This window comes from Rhodnius prolixus, unplaced genomic scaffold (genome assembly GCF_049639745.1).
Source record: "Rhodnius prolixus isolate KJV_2025 unplaced genomic scaffold, Rpr scaffold_14, whole genome shotgun sequence".
Taxonomy (NCBI): Eukaryota; Metazoa; Arthropoda; class Insecta; order Hemiptera; family Reduviidae; genus Rhodnius; species Rhodnius prolixus.
The window spans coordinates 4933469-4958999 of NW_027411594.1; the positions used below are offsets into that span (position 1 = coordinate 4933469).

Here is a 25531-nt window from a genome sequence, read left to right on the forward strand (position 1 = left end):
GACACACAGACTCGTCCAGAGCAAGTATGCTATATGGTGCTTCTAATGACCAGGCGATGAATAAAACATGCCATCTATATAAATCAGCGCATGGTGTCCACCCTAACCGCCGCTCGTCCTACACAATCAGCCCAGTCCCAGTCCAGTCTCCCTGGACTCCCGATCTTTCCATCTCATCTTGAGCTCTTCCTCAGTCCCAATATATGTAAGAATTAAAGCATTCCCCCCACCATTAATTATGAATCCAATCCAGCACTTTATATCTTACTATAAATCTAAATGATATCTACAGAGAGAGAGATATAGCGGATATGAATCCCTCTGTTATATAGAAAGCGCGCATCACATGTTCAACATTTTATCTATCTTAAGTTCTGCATTAATCTTTTCGACGGTAAATTTTTAAGCTCCAAGAACCCACACATACAAACCAAATTTATATATATACGTGCAATTTATTCTAAATTAAAAATATTTTGTGAACACATATTCTATTTTCATTTATACCTCAATTTAGTTACTTAAATTTTCTTAAAATTGCAAAAAATTTATTCATTTGAAACAGCAATTCCGGTCAAGAATTCTTCCAATTTTGGTTACACATTGAATCCATATATAACAATATTTAATATGCCATAAATCCATATATCACTTTTTAAAGTGTGGCACTTTTTAAACGTCAGCAAAGCCATTCTTCTCGCCCAAAAAAAGTGCCTTTAATCGTGGCGCTTTTTAAATAAAAGTTGCTGAACTTCTTATTTACCAAATAATTGCAATAAGTTTAAAGAAGATTGTTGAAACTATCGAACAAAAAAAAAACAACAACTATCGAGTCGATTTATAATAAAATGGCCATTTCCGGTTAGCTGGATTTGTCCCAGAGCTCATTTTAAAGAGCGGTGGCACCTAAATCAGGAAATCAAATTTGAACGTATTGTAATTTTTCGCTTGTTTTATTTTTTTAATTATGGCAACCACAAACAGACGTACGCATTTACAGACAATTTGTGTGCCGTAACCTCTTGTTTTGGACCGAGACCTGCAAAGCTAAGATGTATTGTTGGTTTAGTGGGCTCGATTCCCGGTCTCTAGGCCTTGGATTTTATTAAGAGGTTAATAAAAGAAATTTACAGAAAAGTATGTTTGCTAGTCGCCTCCGTCCACGACACCAAATTGGTAGTTGGACGTTAAGCACCGCCTGAAAAAATAGGCGATTACTTTACTTACTTTACTTTACTACCTTTTGTTTTGGTCTCCAGGAGATCTCAAAAAAATGGGTTATTTAAAGTGAAAATTCTAAATCGGAAACGTTTGTATTTTAGTAGTCAAAAATGTAGAATGCCCAGTTGATTTCGTAAAATAGAACCGCCTCGGTGTGCGTTTACATCATGATGGATGTATGCAATGAGTAGTGATTTTGCGCGCCCCCCAGTAGAGCTGAGGTGGGAAGAAAATCATTTGGTGTTGATATGGGTGTGGCTATTTTGGTCAAGAAGAGTAAACTACGTAGGTACGTAAGGACAGATTGAGCATGAGACGGGGGTGTAGCGACTTCATGCAATGGTTACAAAAGTGCAAGCAATACTTTACGTGCGTGTGTCGAACGGAAGCTACTACAGCGCGACAGGATGCGTAGAACTATCATTTTTTACTCTATACTCTATATCCCCACTACTGCGAAGGCGATTAGAGTGGGGAGATAAACTAGTGAGCGGGTAATCCATCTGTAAACGTCTAGCTCAGTGTTGCTGTCGGTGAGCCATAGTAGAACTAAGTAATGGTCTAGGATAGATCGCTCTTATTTTTCATTTTAGGTTAGAATAAAATGTATTAAATTTTTTGTTACAAGTTTAGTGGTAGATGTTGGAAGAGCTTAAAAGAAGTATATTATATCTTCCTCTTTTTTTTTTTACTGCTATTATTGTGATTAGGGTTTAGGAAAAAGTATTTTAAGCGAGTCTTGTGAACAATACTTTGCCGGGTAGCCAGTGACAGGAGTGTAGAACTAAGTAGGAGCTAGCCGTACGCTCTTTGGCTGTGCAGTTAGTAGAGCTTGCTGCTGGCAGTTCCATACCCTATACAGAGTCGAGCCTTGTTAGTCGGTATACCTCAGATCTCCCCCCACCACTCTGTTACTTCTCGCAGCTTGTCTTGGCCGCTTCTTCATCCTGCTCCCTCCACCTCCTTCCCACCTACATGGTCGCCTCTTTTCTCACCTTCTTCAATAAGAAAATTGTAAAGAAGTGAAGGATCTCTAGGGCATTTTTTTTTTTTCCTGACGTAACATGTAATAAATACGTGAGTTGACTAGGCGAAAATGGTTGTTACACAAAGCGCCCCCTAACTTAAGTACTACAGAAACTATACATTACTAAAAACGCAAACTTAAGATCTATTCTAACTGGTATAGATGTAAGTAATCTTACTTTCAAGTTCGCTCCACCTTTGGCTCTCTAGATCTTCTCTAATGACTTTATACAATTGTTTTCTTGGCTGAACCTTCCCCCCTTCACCCCTTTTTATACACCCAATATGGATGACTTAATTATGTCGGGAATTTGCCATATGTGCTCTGTTCAAATGAGTGTTCTTTTTTTATTTTTTTATTTTATTTGTTAAAAGAAGCTTTATTGTTTTATTTCAAGGTATCAACAACTTAGATTTATTTTATGGCAATATTTTTACAAATTTTATTGGCTCATTATGTTTTAAAGCTGGCCTTTATTTGAAATTGTATCCATCAAAAATCTTTCCATCCGTTCATCGTGTCAGTTTCTTTGAAAGGAAGTCCACTTCTTGGGCAAAAGTACGTCCATAATTGTTGATCTACATTATCCCTAGGAAAATTCAGAATATTACCAATTTGAGCCATATTTATATATTATTTATTTGTATTAGTATAATTTTTAACAGTTTTAGAGGTTAGGATTCATTAATGTATATTGTACTTATCTAATATGTATAAAACAACACTAAATATTGCAGTACGCAGTATGCAACTATCATAAAAATTTTTGTTGAGACGATAATGTTCTTATTCTCTGAGTTAATTAATAACGCTTTGGCGGAGACCAAAATGAACTCACTGTAGTCATCAGACATGAAGGTTCATCACTGGAGAGGTCACGCAGCGCCGTCGGACGACATTTCGGTTAAATTTCGGCTGTTGGCCATCTCTCCTGATTGGCCATCACACCCGGACTTTACCCTATTAATTCCAAGTTTTATTATCTGGAGAATTTTTGGTTTCTACGATTGATCAAAGTTTCCAGATAATGACGTATTACAAGTTTTGACAAAAAAGCTTCAAGTTAGAGCCGTCTCTTAAGGGTATAAGTTGAATTATAATAGTATTCCTTCAGGAAAATTGGCGTCCTTGGAGATAACTCGGCCTAACAATACGAGGGTCGTTTGAAAAGTCTGTGCAAAAATAAAAACTACTTAATTTTTTGGGGTAAACCTTTTTTATTTTTCAACATAGTCTCCTTTTAGGCTTATACACTTCGTCCAACGCTGCTCTAGTTTGTTGATCCCTTCCGAATAATAGGATTTGTCCAAGTCTGAAAAATAGCCATTCGTTTCTACAATCACCTCCTCGTTTGAATAAAATCTTTTTCCCGCCAGCCATTTCTTCATATTGGGGAAGAAATAGTAGTCCGAGGGAGCCAAATCTGGAGAATAGGGGGGATGTGAAACGAGTTGGAACCCTATTTCCATTAATTTTGCGACCACAACTGCTGAGGTGTGAGCTGGTGCGTTGTCGTGATGGAAAAGGACTTTTTTTGTGGGCCAATCGTGGGCGTTTTTCTTGCAGCTCGGTTTTCAAACGGTCCAATAACGATGAATAATATGCACCTGTAATAGTTTTACCCTTTTCCAGATAGTCGATGAGGATTATTCCTTGCGAATCCCAAAAGACAGTCGCCATAATCTTTCCGGCCGAAGGAACAGTCTTCGCCTTTTTTGGCGCAGATTCCCCCTTGGTAACCCATTGTTTAGATTGTTCTTTGGTCTCAGGAGTGTAGTGATGTATCCATGTTTCATCCACAGTGGCGAAACGACGCTTAAAGTCCTGCGGATTCTTCTGGAACAGCTGCAAACCGTCCTTGCAACACTTCACACGATTTCGTTTTTGGTCAAGCGTGAGCAATCGCGGCACCCATCTTGCAGATAGCTTTGTCATGGTCCAAATGTTGATGCAAAATATTATGTACCCGTTCATTCGAGATGCCCACAGCACTAGCAATCTCACGCACCTTCACTCTTCTTCTGTCATCCATCACCATATCATGGATTTTATCAATGATTTCTGGAGTAGTAACCTCGAACAGGGCGTCCAGAACGTTCAGCGTCACTTGTGCCCATATGGCCACTCCGAAAATTTTTGAAACCACTTATAAACTGTTCTAATCGAAGGTGCAGAGTCACCATAATGTTTTATCAAGCTTCTCTTTAGTCTCCTGAGGCGTTTTGCCTTTCATAAAGTAGTGTTTAATCAACACACGAAATTCTTTTTCGTCCATTTTTTGAAAATCACTCGACTTCCTCGATTCAAACGAATGCCAAACACAAAGAAATAGACCGATCTGGCTGAAACTTGGTGTGTGTTCTTCCAAGAGATGCTACTAACTAAACATAACCTCGATACGCGCCAGTAGTGCTATCTCTCTGACTTTGCACGGACTTTTCAAACGACCCTCGTACATACAAACAATCTTACTGGTAGTAATAACAATTCACCATTTGTCTGCAAGATAAATCAAGGTCCAATACTTGGGTGACCCAGATGGATTTTGGTTAGTACAGCAGGGCTTGAAACCAATCCTCACCGATGATAATATCAGTTACAAATATCTTGAGTGTGCAATTTCAGTAAAAAGCGTTTTTTAAATAAATATCAGTTAACAAAAGGAAAAAAAAAATCAGCTGTACTTGATGATTTGGGCAACCAGTGCGTATCCGGCGCTTGGTTTTTAAAAAAACAGACTTTTTTTTTTTTGTTCCTGTTCCATTTACTTGCTGTTAAGTCGCCAAAACGTTTGTTTTAATTTTAAACGCTTCAATCTATTCACCACCACCATAAATGATATTTAGCTCAATTTGGTTCAAAGAATCTACCAGGTTATAGAAACTTTCACGCTCTTTTACCCAGCTTCACTTTTTCATCTAGGTTTTTTCTAATTTTAATTGTGACGTATAGCCACCTGCTGACATCCTATCTCTTTGTGTGTGGCAGTGCTGCATATCCTTTACAATACAGAACGTGCACAGTGAATCTGTGAGCCTTGGACCAAACTCCAGGTAAAACCTGATAAACAAGAAAACAATGAACCATCCCTCTATAGGCAATAAGATTTGTGGTTGTTGATGGTGTAGAAATAAACTAAACTTCATTAATGTTAAGTATTGTCCTGCCTGGGATGCTGTGATAAATGAGGTATTCTATTTTTTCCAATTCGATAAAGTAATTGTATTGTACCGTTGTGGGATATACCTGGAATGAAAAGAGTAGAAACATCCAGGAAGAACCCAAACTTTTTTTTTTTTTAAAAAAAAGGAGATCATTATTAGAAATTCTATTGTATAATAATTTTTCATAAAAGATAATGGAAGGAAAAATAATAATATTAATTTAACGGAGGCTTTTAGTGTAAAAAGAAGAATAGGAGAAGGAGAGAGAAGAATTTACAGCGGGAGTGGGAGACCTTGGTTGTTTTAGAAGGAAGGTCTTTCTTGGCAAAGAAGAGAGAGAGGTGGTGAAGCTGGTCAAGATTATGAACGTCACAGGAAAAGGCCAAGAACTAAGTAGTAGAAGGAATGTGAAGAAATTATTGGACAGCTAAAAGAACAAGAAGAAGAAGAAGCGATGATAAAAGAAGTTTCTTTCTGGTTCTTTATGGTAAAAAGGAACTCCGAAGTGACAGGCTACTAAAATCCTAATGGAGCTCATTCTGGTGGCGGTCCTAACCATTATGAGACAGTCGTGTTTTGCCACTTCCTCTCTCTCTGTCGCTCTCAAGTCACCTTTCATTCGTTTCCCTACTTCCAACTAGATCGTAAATATTATAAATATACAGCTTTCATATCCCTATGGTAACCTCATTAAATTGTGATTTATGGTAATAAATTTTAAGGCTACCTTAAAAATAAAGCAAAAGGCTTATTCGAGTGGCTAATTTTTTTTTTTTTTTTTTAAGTTCGATCTTAAACCAGAAAAAAAATCTGGCGGGAACATGGACTCAAATTTTTGAGACGTAAATTTTTCTTAAAAATTTTTGTGAATGTTTTGAATCAAAAAAACATTTAATTACCTCCACTTCGCTCTGAAATCCTCTTAATCGAATTTTTTTTTTTGGTAAAATTTGTCAATTTAAGTTCTAACGAGTTGAGCTCTTTTTGGGGAAATCTTTAAATACAGGAAAAGCATCCTGTGAATTAAATGCTTCTTCCGATCAGCTGATATTCATTAAAAATTGGAAATTCGATTGTTTTTTTTAATATTATACTGGTTGTAAGATTGTACAGAACACTTCAATGGCACGTGGGAATAGTACAAAGCTATTGCCACTGTTCCAGAATGTCCATAATCAAATGTTCATCTTGGAAAATGCTTAAAATAACTCTCCTTATCGGATGTACTTTAATAAAATTATTTCACAAAGTTCGATACTATTAAGTGGTATTTTCGATTAATCGATTGGGACCAAAATTTTATTGTCGTAGAATCTAAGCGTAATATAAAAATCTACTGGATAGGATACATTTCTTGGAGAATGATGGAGTTTGGAGGACCTTCTAACATCTTACTCGCTGCTACCAGCTATAACCCACCGTGGGTTTCTTATTTCACTAATGTCTTCCATATTGAACAGAACAAACAAAAAAAATTATAAAAATTGAACTGTGCGCCAGGGAATCGATAGTTTGGCAGTAAAACTGGAAACGGGACTGCTTAATATTCCATTTTTTTTCAAAATTGACTTCCTGTTAAAGATAGAACAGGAAGGATCTATCAGGAGAGGGGGATTTTCCAACATATTCATGTACATTTCCTCTGATTTGGCTGAAAATGACTTAGAACTAATCTATAATAAGTGGGTGAGAATATTTCGGTTTTTTTGTGACTACGGAAGAGACTTCTTGCAAGTCCCGGATGTTTTCTTACGTGCTTCAACTTGGGCAATTCATCTAATCAAGTAAAAAATTTGAATTTTATATCATTTAAGTGGATAAGTTAATGTAGGAATTGCCTCTCATTCGCTCTCTATCTCCTCTCTCACTCTCTAATAGTTGTAGTTTGAACTACCAAGTTGATAGATGATTGCCAGTTTGAATTATTCAAGAAATCGACTCCAGTAAAACAGTATTTTACAGATCTTTAGGTGAATGCTGTGCCAAAGATAAAGACCAGCTGCTTTTGGGTGGGGAACTTGCAAGCATTAATCTATATTACTACGTACGAACAGGTGGACCTATTCACCTGCGTTCCTTCTCATGAACCTTTCCATCATAAAGACTTTTATTGACAGGATCAAGATTGGCAGGACTTGTCCTACGGGTTATTAGCCGTGTCTCCTGTATGTGTGCAAACAGAGAGGTATGTGGGCGACAAGGAGCAAATACAACATATTGTGATATCCTAATTCTAAATAATCTCCACTATTGTATTTATAACATTATCTCTTTAGTAAAAACTTACAGTTTAAAAAGTTAAGTATAATGGTTGATTAAACGCCAAAAGGTACACAAATGAGCAAGTACCTAATATTTCATTAATACTTCATTGATATCATTTAAATAAACAAAAGACTCTTATAACTACTGTTACTGCGACCCATTTGGTCATATGGCATCGAAGTAAGGGGATCGACTAAGCGTTCCAACTCACTACGCCTCCAGGCATTACAGTCAAAAATACTTCGAAAACTTCTTACCGCTCCGTTCTATGTATCTAACCTCACTATCCATAATGACCTCAAAATCCCTTTCATTCCAGATCTTGCTAACACTCGTTTCTTCAAATTTCATTCCTCTTCAGCAGCTCATCCTAACCCTCTCATAGAACACACCTATCTTCTTCCACCTTACCAGGTAATCCTCTAAGGAGATTGAAGAGAAGATGGCCTCGTGATCTTCTCTTATCGTGAGAGCAGTATAGCAAAGCACGTTACTGGAGTGGCACCATTGGGTGCCTTCTCCACTCGTGATTTTCTTTTATTTTTGCTATCAGGTACCATATTTGCTTGTTGCAACAACCTGTTGCAGTTGTAAATTCCAATAAAAGATTTAAATAATAATAATAATAATAATAATATTATAATGATTTTACTGTATTAACTTTTCATTGCTATTTTTTAGAATTTATTAGATGTCACAGATGCTGGCCATTTTCATCTGCAAAATATTTGTTCAAGTAGCACACCATTCAACTTAGACTGTAATATCTAATGATCAAACGATATCAATGAAGTATTAATGAAATGATGGGTACTAGCTGATTTGTGTACCTTTTTAGCATTTAATCAACCCTTATACTTAACATTTTTAACTGTAAGTTTTTGTTAAGGAGATTTTTGTACCTTTTGGATAGATTTTCCGTTTTTTCTATTCTGCAAAGTTACATACATATCTGCTTTACAGATTTTTTTTTTAACAATTGGAATAAGCAATACTTTCATTATAACCCGATATGGTGTTAAGTCGGGACCGTAACTACCGTTGGAGAGATCTTTTAAAAGAATGCTTAGAGTTGCAGTCCCCAATTATTCCATAAAAACAATTTTCTTGGAAAAGTATTTGTAAGTAAATACAAAAATTTAACTCCAATTTCTGTACTTCCTTTTAAATGGTGTAAGAAATATTAAACAGGGATTATAGTACTTCTATCTGAAATGCAAAGAGACAAAGATTTCGAATTGAATGACAATTCATTGACGTATATCCGTTCATGTAGTTTGAACGATTGCAGTATTTCCTGTTAGTAGGTTTGGATCATTATGGGACTTTAAGGTGACTTAGGGAAGGTTCCACTTCTCTTCAATTGGATTAATTGCTACAAGTCCCCCCAAAAGGCACATCTACATGAAATTCCGAATCGAATGACGCCTCATTCATTAAAATCGGTTCACGCGTTTTGGCGCTAAGTTGTTTACAAAAAAAGGTAACAACAATTTTTGAAAATGCCGTTTTTGCTCATTTTCAGCAACTTTTTACCCGAAATCTGTTTGATCTGGGTTGTTTTTCAACGTTACGCTTTATAGTGCTGTTTTTGACGATCAACCCTTATATACAACTGTCCTACCAGACAGTTTTAATGTTAATTGTGTAAAGAAGTGAATTGAAGAGAATTATCAGCACATTGCTTAGAGGAATATTGACCATATAAGCCATAAATGATATTACGGTGGTTAAGGGATAAACAGCAGATCTATGGATCCCAAAAGTCCGCGTCAGTTTCTTGAAATCTCGTTAAGCAACCAGAGCAATTCCAGATACTTCTTTCCTCCACCATTAATGCTGGAATTTAAAGTATTTCTTTACAAAGTGCCGAGAAATGATGCCCATATTCATATGATAAACTCTCTTCTGATTGGCTAATGCTTTTTGGGAGAACTTCCAGTGACTTCGTCACGGAAGTGTAGTGCAAGAATTCTTTATTTTAAATAATTAATTTTGTACATTTTTGCTTTAATGCTATGTTTACAAATTTTTTGTTTTAGTATGAGTTTAAATTTAATTAAATATGAAATTTGAATGCAAATATTGCAATTATATAAAAGAAATAAAATTAATAATTGAGTAGTTATAAAACTGATTTAAAGAACGGCCATTTCATAATTAGGTTGCCAGTGAGCAGTATAGAGCAAACTAAAGGACATTTAGTGGAGAGCTCTTCGCCCTAGCTGCCCTCCTGGTAGTCCAACTGTCTGACAGTACTGTCCTTCGTGCAGGTGTGCTTCTGGCTCCTTCTGCATTCTATACACTTTACTACTTACTTCATTATCCGTCTAATCGTGCTCACTATAGCTCTTCTGGTAATCTTTAGATTTACATTACATAGAACTAAATGACATCATCATCTCTTATTAAAAAAAAATAACTCTTACCTTTCAACTACTTCCGGGTCTGTTTCATTTTGCTCCAAACTCTCTGCTTCCGCCATACATGAATAACACAAGCGCAACAATGTGTGACGCTCGCTTTACTGTTCTGATCATCAGACTATACACATGTAATTTATTCACTTGTTCCGACCTCCCTCTAACATGCCTCTAACGGTTTTCTTTGTTTCTCACCTTCTACCACTTTTGCTCGTTCAGTACAGACGCATTCTACTGGGTAAATTTAGTTACTTATATACGTAGTTAAAAATGGTTTATCGTTGATCTATCGTCGTAGCACGGATGTTTATTGTATTGCCCCTAACTGGTAACCGGAATTTCATCCATTATCAGAGGCAGATTAAAAATTTTGGTGCCCAGAATTCGGCATCACTTATATTTCCGTCTCTTTCTAATAATCTTGCTGATTCTATACAATAAGTATGCATTCTGTTATCTATTACATCAGCAAATAAAGCCAAGACTGTTTAAGAGGTATTTCCGGCTTCGTGATGTTTTATGAAGCTGGGGGGAATCGTGACTAATTTTGAAAGGGCATTTTGAGGGAATACCTGCAATAGACACCCCCCCTCTAAAAATAATTTAACAAGAAAAATGCTTAAATATTGGAAATTTTAAGAAAATCACATGAACCATAAACGGAAAATGAAGTAGTACTTCAGATTGGCGAATTCCCTTTTAAATCTTAAGCAAACAGAAACCCCCTGAAAGGTCTGTGAAGAAGTACCAAGTTTTATTGTTCATTCTTTTTGGTGACTGATTCATAATTCCAATAGGATGAAAAAATAATTGCCATTTCAGTCGAGTAAAATTTATTTTGCCGAGCTTTCGACCTAGAGACTAGGTCATCTTCAGGGCTAGTTTAGAAAGTAATACTTTTACATTACAAGGTTGGTGTGTCTTCTGTCTTGTCTGTTCATGGACTGAGTGTGACACAGAAGACACACCAGCCTTGTTATGTAAAAATATCACTTTATAAACTAGCCCTGAAGATGACCTAGTCCCTAGGTCGAAAGGTCGGCAAAATAAATTTTACTCGACTGAAATGGCAATTATTTTTTCATCATATCAAGTTTTAGTTCTCATACAGAACCATGGGCTAAAAACACATTTCATTTTCATGGAAATTGAAAATGTCTTTCTCGGAGATCGCTGGAAAATTTGACTAGATTGAAATAATTTTCTTTATACACTAATCAATGGTATGCAAATTGATTTTCGATCAGGAATAATTTGACTCTCAGTTCCTGCTCATTCAACTGTTTAAATCACCATTTAATGAACATAAAACGATTATAAAAATTATTCTTTTAATAAAGGAAAGTCGATTTAATTTGAATACTTTTCAATGAATGTAGGAGGAGATTGAATTAGATTGAGGCTAAATCGATTAGATGATGTTAGGGAAGTGAATTATGGATACGTGACTAAATTGAACACTAGCTGAACTCACTGGGCGATTGAACTGAAACAGAGCTGCTAAGCGCGTTTAATATCAGTCTGACACTGACTAATTTGTATGCTTTCGCGTTGTTAAGTGACCATCACGTACGCTTTGAAAGCCTCATCTGTTTTATTCTAAAATGGAATAAATTGGTTTTTTAGTTTTTATTTATTTATTTTTTTAAGAAACTACTTTTTGATTTAGTTATTATTTCAATTAAAAATAGTAATCACGTTTTACGTGATTTGAGGAAGTGGTTTTTTTTTAAAGGGGTGCACTAGTTTTTGAGCTTCCTGCTTCACAAACCATGATTACAACTTTTGGTACTTGGTTGAACTTTAATTTCCGGTTCAAAAATCAGCAATTAGAAATTTTACACGATCTCAAAACTATTCCGTACAAAATTCGTTCAGTAATATTTAATTTATAGCTCATGTTTACGAATATTAATTTGATATTTCACATCTTAATAATTAAGATTACAAAAGCGGGACGTGGGATCTGTGCCCCAAGGAACCCCAGCCACAAGAGGCCAGCCCCCTTTGGATCTAGTAGATGAAACCTCCTCTACCTAAAGAGGTTGAGGTACTTTCCCTACTAGTTCTTTTTGCGCTACTATCTCCAAGAGCCAAAGGTTTAATAGCTCATTATCTTAATTAATATGTCGCATTTATATTTCCGCATTTTGGAACTTGCAACCAAACATAGTTTAATCTATTTGAATCGATAGATTACATTTTTCTCTAATACGATTATTTAATAAAAGAATTTAAAATCTAAGACAGCTGTTAAAATAAGAAAAAGAATTTAGGTGAATTAATTTTTAATTTTAAATTGTTAAAAAACTTCTACTTAAACGCATCTACCCTATTCTGGAATCTGCGACTGTAATTCCAACATATCAGTTTGGCTTTCGACAACAGCACAGCACTATTCACCAGTGTCACAGAGTAGTAGACGCCATTGCTTCCTCTCTGGAGCGGAAACAATATTGCTGTGGGGGCCTTTCTTGACGTGGCTCAGGCCTTTGATCGAGTCTGGCACCCAGGACTATTGTGGAAGTTAAAGAGTGCTCTTCCATCAACTTATTACTTGATTATACTATCATTTCTTACCGACCGCTTCTTTAAGATAAGTTGTGGATCTGCCTCTTCCGACTACTCTCTGGCACGGGCTGGTGTACCTCAAGGAAGTATTCTCGGACCGCTTCTCTATACTGTGTACACATCTGACCTACCAACTGACTCAAACACAATGCTCTGCACTTACGCTGACGATACTGCTATTCTCTCTTCTAACTCAGACGCCACTACTGCCTCCTCTCATCTACAATATCATCTAAACAAACTAGAACCCTGGGCCAAAAAGTGGAGAGTCAAATTCAATACTCAAAAGTGCGAACAGATAACTTTTACTCTGCGTCGTAATTCTTGTCCCACTTTAAATTTTAACTCAATTCCTCTTCCTTCTGCTAATTTAGTTCGCTACCTTGGGATGTACATCGACAAAAGACTAACGTGGAATCCGCACACTAAACTGAAAAGACTAGAACTCAACCGACGAAACAAATTACTGTTACGTCTAATTGGCAGACAATCCAAACTACCACTGGAACATAAACGACTAATATACAACAGTGTACTTAAACCGATCTGGACTTACGGACTTGAGCTGTGGGGTTCAACCGAACATTCCAATTCACAAAGAATACAGTCCTTCCAATCAAAAATTCTCCGACAGATTACAAATTCTTCATTTTATGTCTCTAACTCTACTCTCCATAACGATCTCAAAATCTCATATATAACTGACGAATCTAAATCTAAGTATAGAAAATTCTTTGACTCTCTTCCATTCTGTACCAATCCTCTTGTTCTAAATCTCGCCTCCACAACGATTCCAGATCGTCCTCCACGACGATTGAAACGCTGTTGGCCTCGTGACAATCTCCAGTAAAGTAAGAAACTCCAGCGAGAGTGTTGCCGGTGGGCAGCTTCTCTCCTCATGTTGATCCAGTCAGGAAGACTTCCTTTATCCTATTCACTTATTACGAATTCTATTCTTTGTAGATTGTGAATAGCAAATAAATTAAAAATAAAAAAATTAAAATGTTTCGGTACCTAAAAATTAAGAAGCTAATATTACATTTTGATATTTTTAAATAATTTAAATCGAATAACGAATTAGTGAATTTCGTAATCCTAGAATATCTGCAAATAAAAGGAAGTTCCAACTTAGAATTCTGTTTTCATGCCATTTCCGTTTCCATAAGATTGTAGCCTACTTCCGCCAATAGGAGGAGAAAATTTATTAACGTAATTTTCTTGAAATGCAAAACTATCATTGGCTAGTAAGCCCTCTACTTCATCTTGTCGCTGTAAACACTTAATTTAAAACAAAATCTATCTAGAGAGCAGCGATTCACTGTTTTATTATTTTGCATTTATTTTGAAAAAAGAAAGTAATATTAAACTAGAGAGAGACAATTTGCTCGTAAAAGGAAAAAAAAATATATCTATATACTAGGAGAGAGAAGTGGCCATTAGTTTTATAGTGGTTTATTACTTCTATACGGCGGCAACTTGAAGAAACTGGATCTACAGCATCCTGTGATATCCGGAGCCCCCAAGAGGGTCCAGGTGATCTTTTATATTACCCAGCTCCTCATATATTTCCCTACCACTGGGCACCATTATGAAGACAAGTTTAGCCGGCCTGGACTGCCTTTGATATCTTTATTACTTACTGTCGGACATTTAACCAACTCTGATGTTGGCTGGACAAGGAAAACCTGGCCCCCTAGGATTACTGCATGCATCTCTTCTTCATCTTCATCATCACCAGCAGCACGCTTTCATTATCATCAGCAATATCATCCTCTAGGCACTAACATCATCTTATCTTATTATTACCCTGGTGTCTCCACTAGAGTTTTTTTTATAGATAGTCTCTCGGAATTTGACTATGACTCGTTCAATCACTGTTCGTCAATGTTTTTTAAAAGGGAAATTCAAGTACTACTATAATATTTGACCAATTTGCTAACAGAGAGCTCTTGATTATGTCAATTATAAATTTTACTTTTTCTTTACTAAGGGGTCCAACCAAACGCTCCAATCTCCAAAGGATTCAATCTAAAATACTGCGAACTATTGAAAAACGCTCCATTCTCGTATGTCTCCAATCTGGACTATACACACTGACCTTAACATTCCTTTTATCACCGAAGTCGCTGAAAACACAATATACAGAAAACTCCACTTCAACCTGTAATCACATATAAATCCTCTAGCTCCAAAATCTTTCTTGTAGAACACTTCCTGATAACCCGGACCAGACGCCTTAAAAGAGACAGTGGTCGCGTGATCTCCTCTCAAGTGAAGAGAGTGGACTAATAGTCTGTTTTGGGAGTGTTACAACTGGGTAAACTTCATTTGTTACTCTGTTATCACTGTTACTTATAGCGCCAACGCGCTGATTATAGCATAAATAAACTTCTTCTTCTTCTTCTTAACTGGCGCTACAACTCATGCAGAGTCTTGGCCTCCTCAAGACGTGCCCGCCAGGCAACTCTTTGCTGCGCAGCCGCCCTCCAGTTTCGGAATCTTAGCAAAGATGCAGCATCCTTTGCCACACTATCCTCCCAGCGCAGCTTTGGCCTGCCTACCCTCCTGGATCCTTGCATGTTTCCTTCCAGCACTTTCTTAGGAATCTCATCTTCACTCATCCTAGCTATGTGTCCTGCCCATTCGCAGTCTACCAAGCTTTATCACTTTTACTATATCAGGATCCGTGAAGAGAGTGTACAATTCCTGATTTATAGCATAAATAAACGATAATTTAAAATCAAGAAAATTTCTGCCAAATCTTCAAATATCTGGGTAGTTTCCGGTGTTACTCTTTCGATGAGAGCTCCATTTTTATTTATTTATTCATCTTTTTCCTGTCGAATAATTACAATCTGCCATCTTGACGTAAAAAGCTTTACAGATCTTCTTTTAAGATAGTTTTCTCTGTTCTTTATTTCTCTTTACATCTTCGAAAGTAGCCTTCTTTTTTTTTGGCGTTCTTTCACCGGAAATTCATGTTTTGAGTTGATCAAAACTTTCTGTACCATGATTATGCGTTTCTGACCAAAAAATAAAAATATGATGCAGGTCCATGGTTTGTGCATCTTTCAATGCGGTTGTCTATATTTCCTTTCCAAAATCTGTGTCCTGGAAGAGTGACTTCCGGTTTGCTGTGCTACGTCAATAGAAGATCTAATACGTGAATAATATTAAGAAGAAAATTCACCAGCTGAGCTGATAAGGTAGTGTACTTACTAGACTTAGTACGCAAAGAGTCTGTGACCAGAATACAGAGATTTTTCATCTTCATGTGCCCTTTCTGTACCGGAAGTTAGCACTGATCAAAGTAGTAAGGAATTTGAAAGGGAAGAGAAAGTATAGCCAATTTCATTCTTTATTATAGTATTTATTTTTCCCAAGTTTAGGACAGGACTAGGTCGACTTCAAATACATCGTTGTGGTAAATACAATTTAAAATAACATTTAAGTTTTTTTTTTTGAAAATTTGGCTAGATCCGCAGTACTGGCTAAATATCTTTGGAGCCATCCGTCGTAGCATTGTATTACTGACCGGTTTCGGAGTTTCAGCCATCCTCAGAGGTAAATTAGACAGTTTGGGGTAGAGATTTCGACTTCGCTTATGTTTCCGTCCGTAAAACTGTGACGTATTGTGTTTCTGTATTCGATTTCCTATTTTTTTTTATGGCTAATCTATAGTACATTCTTTTGGCTGGTGTAGACTCTGAATTAGTTGGTTCAAAAAGTGGTTTAGAAACGGTCATCAGGTAAAAAACATCAATCTTTCATTATTTTTTGTTGCCGTTGATAATAGAACTGAATCTATTTAACTAGCTAAAAGATATTTGCAGATAATGAATAAAACTGTAAACTAGAGATTGTTAAAGAACAATGTTTTTAGCGAAGTGGACTGAAGAATGCTGTGTGTTGTTAGGGCTGGTGAACAGTATGATTAGGAGATTTAATGAGAAGGAAGCTGGGCGGCATGCTGGATCCTCCAGTTAGGTACCTTGTATTACTATTCCAGCTTCTCCAACATTCACACAGACATATATACTCAATCTTGGCCCGTGTCTTATGATAATGAAGAGTTAGCCTACTATATAGACTACACTGGTCTTCTTCTTCTTCATCTCCTCCTTCTCCTCCTACAGGTCCTTCAAGAAGCAATTACCAGTTAATTCTAAAACCATTACCTATTCCTGTCTCACACACACACACACACTGGCACAAAACACGTCCTCTAAGTTATTCTTGAAATCACCACGCCCTATTATTTTCAAACCTATCTCATAATTTCCTTTCTACTGAATGACCTGCTGTAGATCCGCCGCCTTCTTTATGGAATGCTCTCTTCCGCTCTCTCTCTCGCTCTGTGTCTCTCTGTCTCTCTCTCTCTGGAAAGAGAAAGATCAAAACAATTAACATTAATGAATTTAGATTCAATTTCTACGTTATTTGATTCTTAATTAGTTTCTACTGTTCATCTTTAGAGTTCTCAGAGTAAATCTAGCAGATTTTAGATTTTGGATTTCCCACAGGGAATATCTGCTTTCACATACTGCAAAAATGAATCTCAAGTTATCAGCATTAAGTGATCTAATGACGTAACACTAATGACGCTCTGATTATTCAGCTAATTCAGCTAAGTGAAAGTCAAAAAAATCGCGTAAACTTTTGTCACATTCTTATATAGATATATATTTATTTATATACCTGCAAGGTAATATGCATTGTGGTACTGGGTTCGATTCTCGGTCTAGGCCTTGGATTTTATCTAATGTTTAATAAAAGAAATTTACAGTAAAGTATGTTTGCTAGTCGCCTCCGTACACGACACTTAATTTGGTAGTTGGACGTTAAGCCCCGCCTGACAAAAATAGGCGATTACATTACTTTTTCTTTTTTTTACTATATTTATTTATATATACATATAACATTATGAAGAGAGCCACAGATTCAGATGGCCATTGTTGTAACCTTAGCAGAGTATAATTTACACACTTAGTAACCACACAAACCCCCATAATGTTTTTAGGCCTTTTTTACGACCCACTTTTCCAACTTGGGACCAGAGTTTTAAAATATGTTCAGGACAGTATTTTTCTAGTTTTAGATTAAAGAAAAAAGAAGAAAATTATGTTATGGTATACTTTGATGTAAGTATGATGACCGCCATGTTATAGTCGTATTATTGTACTAACATCTCTCCTCATTAACTTCCTGAAATCAGTTACACTATTCAGTTTAATCAGTTTCACACCGATCGATAAGGAAAGTTATTGATTGAGAAAACAGCTAACTGGTAAATAGTGTAGTTGGTAATAATTTTGTCAAACAGAGGACTGGAGATTGGTAGTCCGGTCGGCTGTAAAGCTACCGTTACTCTTGGAGCTTTCAAGTTAATTTATATTTTAATCGCTTCAAGATAGAGGCATGGAGAGAGCCCCTCTCACTTCGTACCAACAGCTATCCTCTTTGGCGCACTAAATACTTCCCTATTGGAAACTAAAAATGGCGAACTAATAATTTTTTTTTAAATTTATTTACTACGCGCAGCTTCCGTTCTAAACTCGTTTTTTAACCGCTAGAGTTATAACTTCCTTTTTTAAATTAGTCGTAGCATATCATTTCTTCTTCTAAAGAGTTTTGTTGGGGCTACATTTTTAAAGTATTGATGAGTTATCTTGAAAGTACGAGTGGGATGTCCTGTGTACAGTGAAATATACGCCTCTACTCTCGAGAGTATCAGTGAAAGAGATGGAGAACATCATCAGCTCTCTATCTGTCCTTTACAATTTCAATTTATTTTCTTCTTCAGCAATTGAAACGGAAGTAGCGTCATCCTGGGGAGAGTACCGAGCGATAAACTAGCTCCTAAATTAGTTTTCTGATTTGGGGGGGGGGAAACTTAACACGAACATGATTTCAAGTTACCATAACTTAGGAAGTTTTCCTGTAACTTATCATTTTATAGAGGAAAGGGAAGTTGCCTTTCAAGTATCCACACTGTAATGGAAGTTCCATTCCAGACCAAGTATTAGGCTACTTATGGGAGAAACAAAAAGTATTGTTTCGAAAAAGAGGAATACACAACTACACGAAAACTGTTTATCGAGTTTGCTGTCATTTCCTAAAACATTTTTTTTTTTTCGACACTATTTCTTTGATTTAACTGTTTCCTTTAACGTCATCATATCTTACTAAGATTGTTTTCTTTAAATCGCTCAAGTTTTGGGATTTTAATTTAGTGGACGATTTGTCACAAGTAATTTGATTTCCGCTTAGAAAGTATGGCAGGATGGTCTTACCATTATTGATCTGACTGAGCCTGCGGTGCCAGATATTGCGAGTATTAAAGATAACTTGTTTGCTGCGGATTTTTTTTGTTTCCTTTTTCTTTTAATTTAACGTAAGGAGTTTCAAGATTGTAATCTGTTTCAAAAGAACTTCTCTGTTATGATGTGCAAATAATAATAATAATAGTAATAATAAATATTTTCTCTTCCAAGGAACTTCTTACAGCTCACTGTCCGGTGATGGACAGTGTTGCTTTAACGAGAGAACACTGTCCGGAGGCCGACAGTGCACTGAAAAAAAAGCTCCGGGCGTCAATAACCTTAGCGCCTTAAATCATGAAAGAAAATAATAATAGTAACAATAATTATTTTATTTATTTTTTTATAAAGAGGGGTGAAATGCAACTTACGCACATTGTGATGGACTCCCTCGCGGCCTATCGGCTAAAACACCCTTCTACTTCCAGGCCTAGCCTGGATTTGCTGAGATTTCAGCATCACATCAGGCTAGGCCTCAATCCTGCCCCTACTCAGGCGACCCTGCTCACATTGTATTCCATGTCTCTACTTTTTTTTTTTTAGAGACGAGTACTACTCTTGCAAAACCAGCCTCTAGCGACCAATTTAGTCCTACAAGAGATCATCGTCTCTACCAGCATCTCTGGAGTCAACCGCCCGATTATATGCTCCAAATCTCTTCTGGGGCGACCCCACCTTTCACACACAAAAAAAGTATGGTACGCGTCATCTCTCATTCCTGGACAATATAGCCTCCTTGCCCATCATCTCTGAAAAGGTCATGCCCACTCCAAGAGTTGGGTAAGGTAGAAGATCCACTTCTCCGAACGACCGCCTTATCCAGATGCCTATGTCTCTGATAAGCCAGGCGGTTCCTCGTCCCAGGCCGCCTGCCATTCCAGGACGGTAATAATAATAAGAGGAAGGGATTAGCTATGCGGTTAGCGTATTAGTTTACCACGCGGAGGTCCCGGGCTCGAATCCAGCTGCTGACCCTTAGATTTTCTCTTCCTAGCAACTTCTTGCAGCTCACAGTCTGGAGGACCAGCAGTGCACTGAAAAAAGCTCCGGCCGCCAATAACCTCAGTTGTTGACGCGCCTTAAATCCTAAAAATAGTCATGATAATAAATCGTAGAAGAAAATAATTTAAGAAATAGACTAATATATAATATATAATATAGATTACGATGTTTATTAGGAGCCCGGGTAAAAGAAGTGAGCGATGTGGGTGCAGTCTGGTGGACGGAGAGTGAGTGATAGCGCTTTAAACTCACTCTGGTGGTGATGGACTGGACCAGTAGTTGCTACAGCGCACCGATTAAAAACACATTTCAAAAAAAGAGAAAGAGAGCTAGAGACGATGTAAAGGAGAGGTGGAACTTCTTGTCTGTGGAAGTAGTTTGGTAGTAGTTTAAAGTAGCTGGACCATTCATCATCGTGCTCCGATGTGCGCGTGCGCGCGTACAGTTCTGCTCGCAGCTCAAGAGCTACCTTTAGCTAAAAAACAAATCCATTCATGTTACATCTAAACCCCTCCGCTTTGCTTCCTCTCTACCTCTCTCTATCTAGCCAGAGAACACTCACATTCAGATACACTCACATACGTACAGACTCATTTTTTGAACAGTTTCCACACGCACAAGAAGTAGTTTGGACATCCCTCTTCTATCCTCTTTACTGGTAGTAGTTACCTTTTACATAGGACAACGTATGATTAAAGCTTAGATACTGTTGGATAGTTTGAACGCGTTAGCCTTAGGCACAAAAATTAACTTGTACTCTCTACGCTCTTCTGATCTGATCTCTTCTCTCTTCCTCTCTCTTCATCTCTCACAGTCTCACCCTGTTCTTGATACCTTCTCCACTACATATTAAAAAAACTCTGAACGCCTTTCATCTAACGGTAAAACACGAGCAACAGTCTGTAGAAGAAGATGAAGAAGAAGAAGTGGAGAACTGACCACGTTAGAGAGGTTGCTGGCTAAACAGAAATTATACTACGTAGACCGGTCTTCACATATTCCCTAATCGTTAAGACGGGTAGCCAAGGTAGCCAACTTTAACTGAATAAAAAAAAATATCCCAACATTAAAAAAAACCAAAAAAAAAACCAGCTTCTTATATACTTATATACATATACATAAATACTTATCACTTGAAATAAATACTTATTTCTTCACAAATAAATGCATTCCTAAGCCTATAAATCAATCAGTCTTCCTCTTCCTGTGCGTAAGATACAATATATCAGCGCTTTACGATATTTCGTAACATAATTATGCTTCATTTAATATTTTATTTTGATTGATTCATTTTTTAATTTCTTTTGGCAGGAAATAGCTACACATTCTCACTTTCTCCCACCCCTTATACAGGAAGTGGCCCATGTTTCTCCCTCAATTTCCGAGACTATTATTTGTTGTTACTCAGAAAGGGTCAGTGAAACCTAAATTTGGAGACTTCTTAGGCGGTTAGATATCCAACACTGGGAAATTGTATCTCTTTGTATGTTATCAGTTAGACGAGAGATTGTAGACGAGGCTTACAAAGCTTAGAAGTGTGGTACTAGGCTGGGTTCGATTTTCGGTCTAGGAGAATTTAATATTTTAAGTATACGTATTATCTAGTCGCCTTCTTCCAGAAACATAAACTAATTTGATAGTTGGACCTAAAACTAGCATGAAAATAAGGCATTACGTTACTTTATTTTTTGAGTTACTGGCAACTGTACCATGGGACATCCTTACCTTTGGAGTTTTCGGACTGGAGAGTTGGTTATCTTAAGGCATTCAAGTTCAATCCACTAGTGGTCCAGAAACTGACCCTCTTATCTAGTCTGATGGCAACTAATCGCTAGTTTGGTCTACAACTTGAAGACCATGCAAGAGTGATCTTGTATCGTCAAAAAATGCAGCTTAAAACTAGCTTTTCTCCAAAAGTACGCCATACTTCCTGGCATAATGAAGAAAATACTCTTACAAGAAGTTTGGGAAAGTAAAAAAAAAAGGAAAACTACGAAGTCATTGAGCTTGCAAGGAAAAGCGAGAGAAAGTGTTGCTATTGGCCAAATAAACCTTTTCTTGAACAGAATTTCTGTTAAATCGGGGAGAACGGTATAGAATACAAGAAGTGCGGCAGTCCCTGGCCCAGACATCCGCTGAGGATGTTTAGCATACTCAGGAGCAGCTTCTTGGCCAGTGTCCCATTGTCACCGCTGTGGGAGCTTTATCCCCATGGAGTACAGCAGAATACAGTCTTTCTTACACAGACACAGGCGTACGCGCGTGTGTATCTTAGTCGGTATAGTGACGCCGGCTGACGTTTGAATGTGGCCTAATTAAAATACAAACAATAGAGTGCGGTCCACATCAAACGGCGCAGCTTCACAGAGGCAAATCTCCTACGAGACCTGCTACTTCTCTTCCCTATATATTCTGTACCATCCTTTCCCCTATCTTTTCTTCTTCACCTCGTCCTCCTCTTCTGCCACATTCTTCGGCTACTGTTTATTATACCTCCTTACTTTTACTTTCCCATTACAACTTTACTTTTCTAATTTTACCGGTGTCTCTTCTATAATGTTCCTTGTAGTTGACTTTTCTTTTACGATTTCTTTCTTCCAACATTGGCTTAAAAGTTAAGGTTTTAATTAAGGAAAACCCCTTAGTCTGGCCGCATCTTCGGAGATATTGCTTCTTAAGAAGATTAAAAGAAAGTATATCCAGATAGAGCTACTTTTTGACAAGTTATTGCTTATTGTACGTATGATATACTCGTATTACTACTGTTACTATTACTCAGGCGTCTCCCGAAGGTTGCCTGCACAGGATCTTATCCCTCCAAACCACTCTATCCTGGCAATCAATGTCTCGCAGTCCCCAGCCGGCCATAACCTCCTGGGTGCACTGCTGACCAGTCCCGCCTCGGTCGGCCTCTGGTTCTATTAAAGGGTGGTTGCCACCTTATCTCCCGGGCCATCCGTCGTCTCCCATTCTCTGTATGTGACCATACCAAGTTAAAGCTGTCTGGTAGATTCCGGACTATTACGTCGTCGACCACTTCCATGAGCCTTCTTATTGTTTCTGATTTCACCCGTTGTGCTCTTAATCATCGCGCCGATCTTCTCTAGAAGTATAATATGTATAAAAATCATGTATATATAATGAGAATCTTTCTAGCCAATACATGACAAACAAATATATAATACAGCTACATTTAATACAGACAAATCTATATAAAGTTATAATTGTCCAATAATAGAGGCTACGTATACATTTGTTTGTATGTATTAGGGGTGTAGGTTAGCTCCGTTCTGTCTGAGTGTAGGTTAGCTCCGTTCTGTCTGAGTGTAGGTTAGCTGTTATTTTCCTGATTATAAACACTTTACCTGTGCGCCCTGTATACACCTACACAATGCCACTTTTCTTGCTCAAGTTGTTAAAAGTGTTGTAAGTAACTGTTGTAGATGTTTATGTAAATTCATTACATGTACACGAAACCCGCCTTCGTCACCTAATCTTATTTCTTCTAAACTAAGTTTTGGTTTTATTTTGTTTTCATATCTAGTTTTGTTTTTTTTAATTGAGAAGTATATACTTTTGGAGGAAACATCTTTAGTACTTCATTGAACAAAAGTCTTTTTTTTTAGTTTTTTTTAGAACGCGCTTGAATTTCTGTCGAGTTGAAATTTAAAAATTTTATGAATGAAAAGAAAAAAAAATGGTGTTAAACCCACATTATCGAATAATGTTTTCGCCAACTATTGAGAATACCCTGAGGAGCTCTGTGTTATCTGGTAGCGCTCCATCCGTTTAAAATTTACTATGCATTTCCTGTTATATTGCACATAAAGTTTATTGAAGGCAGCCATTTTGGTCTGCGTTATTGAAGAAAATTTCTTTTGGATTAGATATTGCCTTTTTAACAACCTTTCTTTTAGCCATAATTTACTAGGCTTTAATTAAATAGCCTATCAAATTTGGCTAAAATTTATTCCGTAGAGAGTAAATAAACCTCATTGTTAAGGCGCCAAAGTAGCTACTGTAGTTGTATAGGCTAGACCCGCAAAGCTAAGATGTATTGTTGGTTAGTGGATTCGATTTCTAGACTAGACCTTATATTTTATTTAATGGTTTTAATCTTGTAAGGCACCCCATTAACCGAGCGGTTATAGGCTAAACCCGCAAAGCTAAGATGTATTGTTGGTTAGTGGATTCGATTTCTAGACTAGACCTTATATTTTATTTAATGGTTTTAATCTTGTAAGGCACCCCATTAACCGAGCGGTTATAGGCTAAACCCGCAAAGCTAAGATGTATTGTTGGTTAGTGGATTCGATTTCTAGACCAGACCTTGTATTTTATTTAATGGTTTTAATCTTGTAAGGCACCCCATTAACCGAGCGGTTATAGGCTAAACCCGCAAAGCTAAGATGTATTGTTGGTTAGTGGATTCGATTTCTAGACCAGACCTTGTATTTTATTTAATGGTTTTAATATTGTAAGGCGCCCCATTAGCTGGGTGGTTTTATGCTAGACCAGCAAAGCTAAGATGTATTGTTGGTTTAGTGGGTTCGATTTCTAGTCTAAACCTTGGATTTTATTTAAAGGTTTTAATCTTGTAAGGCGCCCTATTAGCTGGGTGGTTTTAGGCTAGACCAGCAAAGCTAAGATGTATTGTTGGTTTAGTGGGTTCGATTTCTAGTCTAAACCTTGGATTTTATTTAATGTTTTTAATCTTGTAAGGCGCCGAGCGGTTATAGGCTAAACCCGCAAAGCTAAGATGTATTGTTGGTTAGTGGATTCGATTTCTAGACTAGACCTTGTATTTTATTTAATGGTTTTAATCTTGTAAGGCACCCCATTAACCGAGCGGTTATAGGCTAAACCCGCAAAGCTATTGTTGGTTTAGTGGGTTCGATTTCTAGTCTAAACCTTGGATTTTATTTAATGTTTTTAATCTTGTAAGGCGCCGAGCGGTTATAGGCTAAACCCGCAAAGCTAAGATGTATTGTTGGTTAGTGGATTCGATTTCTAGACTAGACCTTGTATTTTATTTAATGGTTTTAATCTTGTAAGGCACCCCATTAACCGAGCGGTTATAGGCTTTACCCGCAAAGCTATTGTTGGTTTAGTGGGTTCGATTTCTAGTCTAAACCTTGGATTTTATTTAATGTTTTTAATCTTGTAAGGCGCCGAGCGGTTATAGGCTAAACCCGCAAAGCTAAGATGTATTGTTGGTTAGTGGATTCAATTTCTAGACTAGACCTTGTATTTTATTTAATGGTTTTAATCTTGTAAGGCACCCCATTAACCGAGCGGTTATAGGCTAAATCCGCAAAGCTAAGATGTATTGTTGGTTTAGTGGATTCGATTTCTAGTCATAACAGAGTCGCCTCTGTCCACAAGAACAAATTTGGTAATTGGACGGTAAAGCTCGCCTTCAAAAATTGGCATTACCAAATTGTCATTGGTACTTTCTTTTGTAAGTTGGCACTGTTATCGTGTGGGTCACTTTTATGGCTCCTTTTGCAACGTTCTCTTTGATGGAGTCATTTTATA

General features: G+C 37.1%; 1 protein-coding gene and 1 long non-coding RNA gene across 6 annotated transcripts in view; one reads left to right on the forward strand and one right to left on the reverse strand.

The window, feature by feature from the left end:
- Positions 1 to 25531, forward strand: part of LOC141451716 (uncharacterized) — a 275083-nt gene that overhangs the window by 204732 nt on the left and 44820 nt on the right. The gene's annotated exons all lie outside the window — the stretch shown is intronic.
- Positions 16031 to 25531, reverse strand: part of LOC141451719 (uncharacterized) — a 64260-nt gene continuing 54759 nt past the window's right edge. For both annotated transcript variants that reach the window (XR_012457066.1, XR_012457065.1), the window contains one exon: positions 16031 to 17050. This is a non-coding gene — a long non-coding RNA (uncharacterized lncRNA). The remainder of the gene's footprint in view (positions 17051 to 25531) is intronic.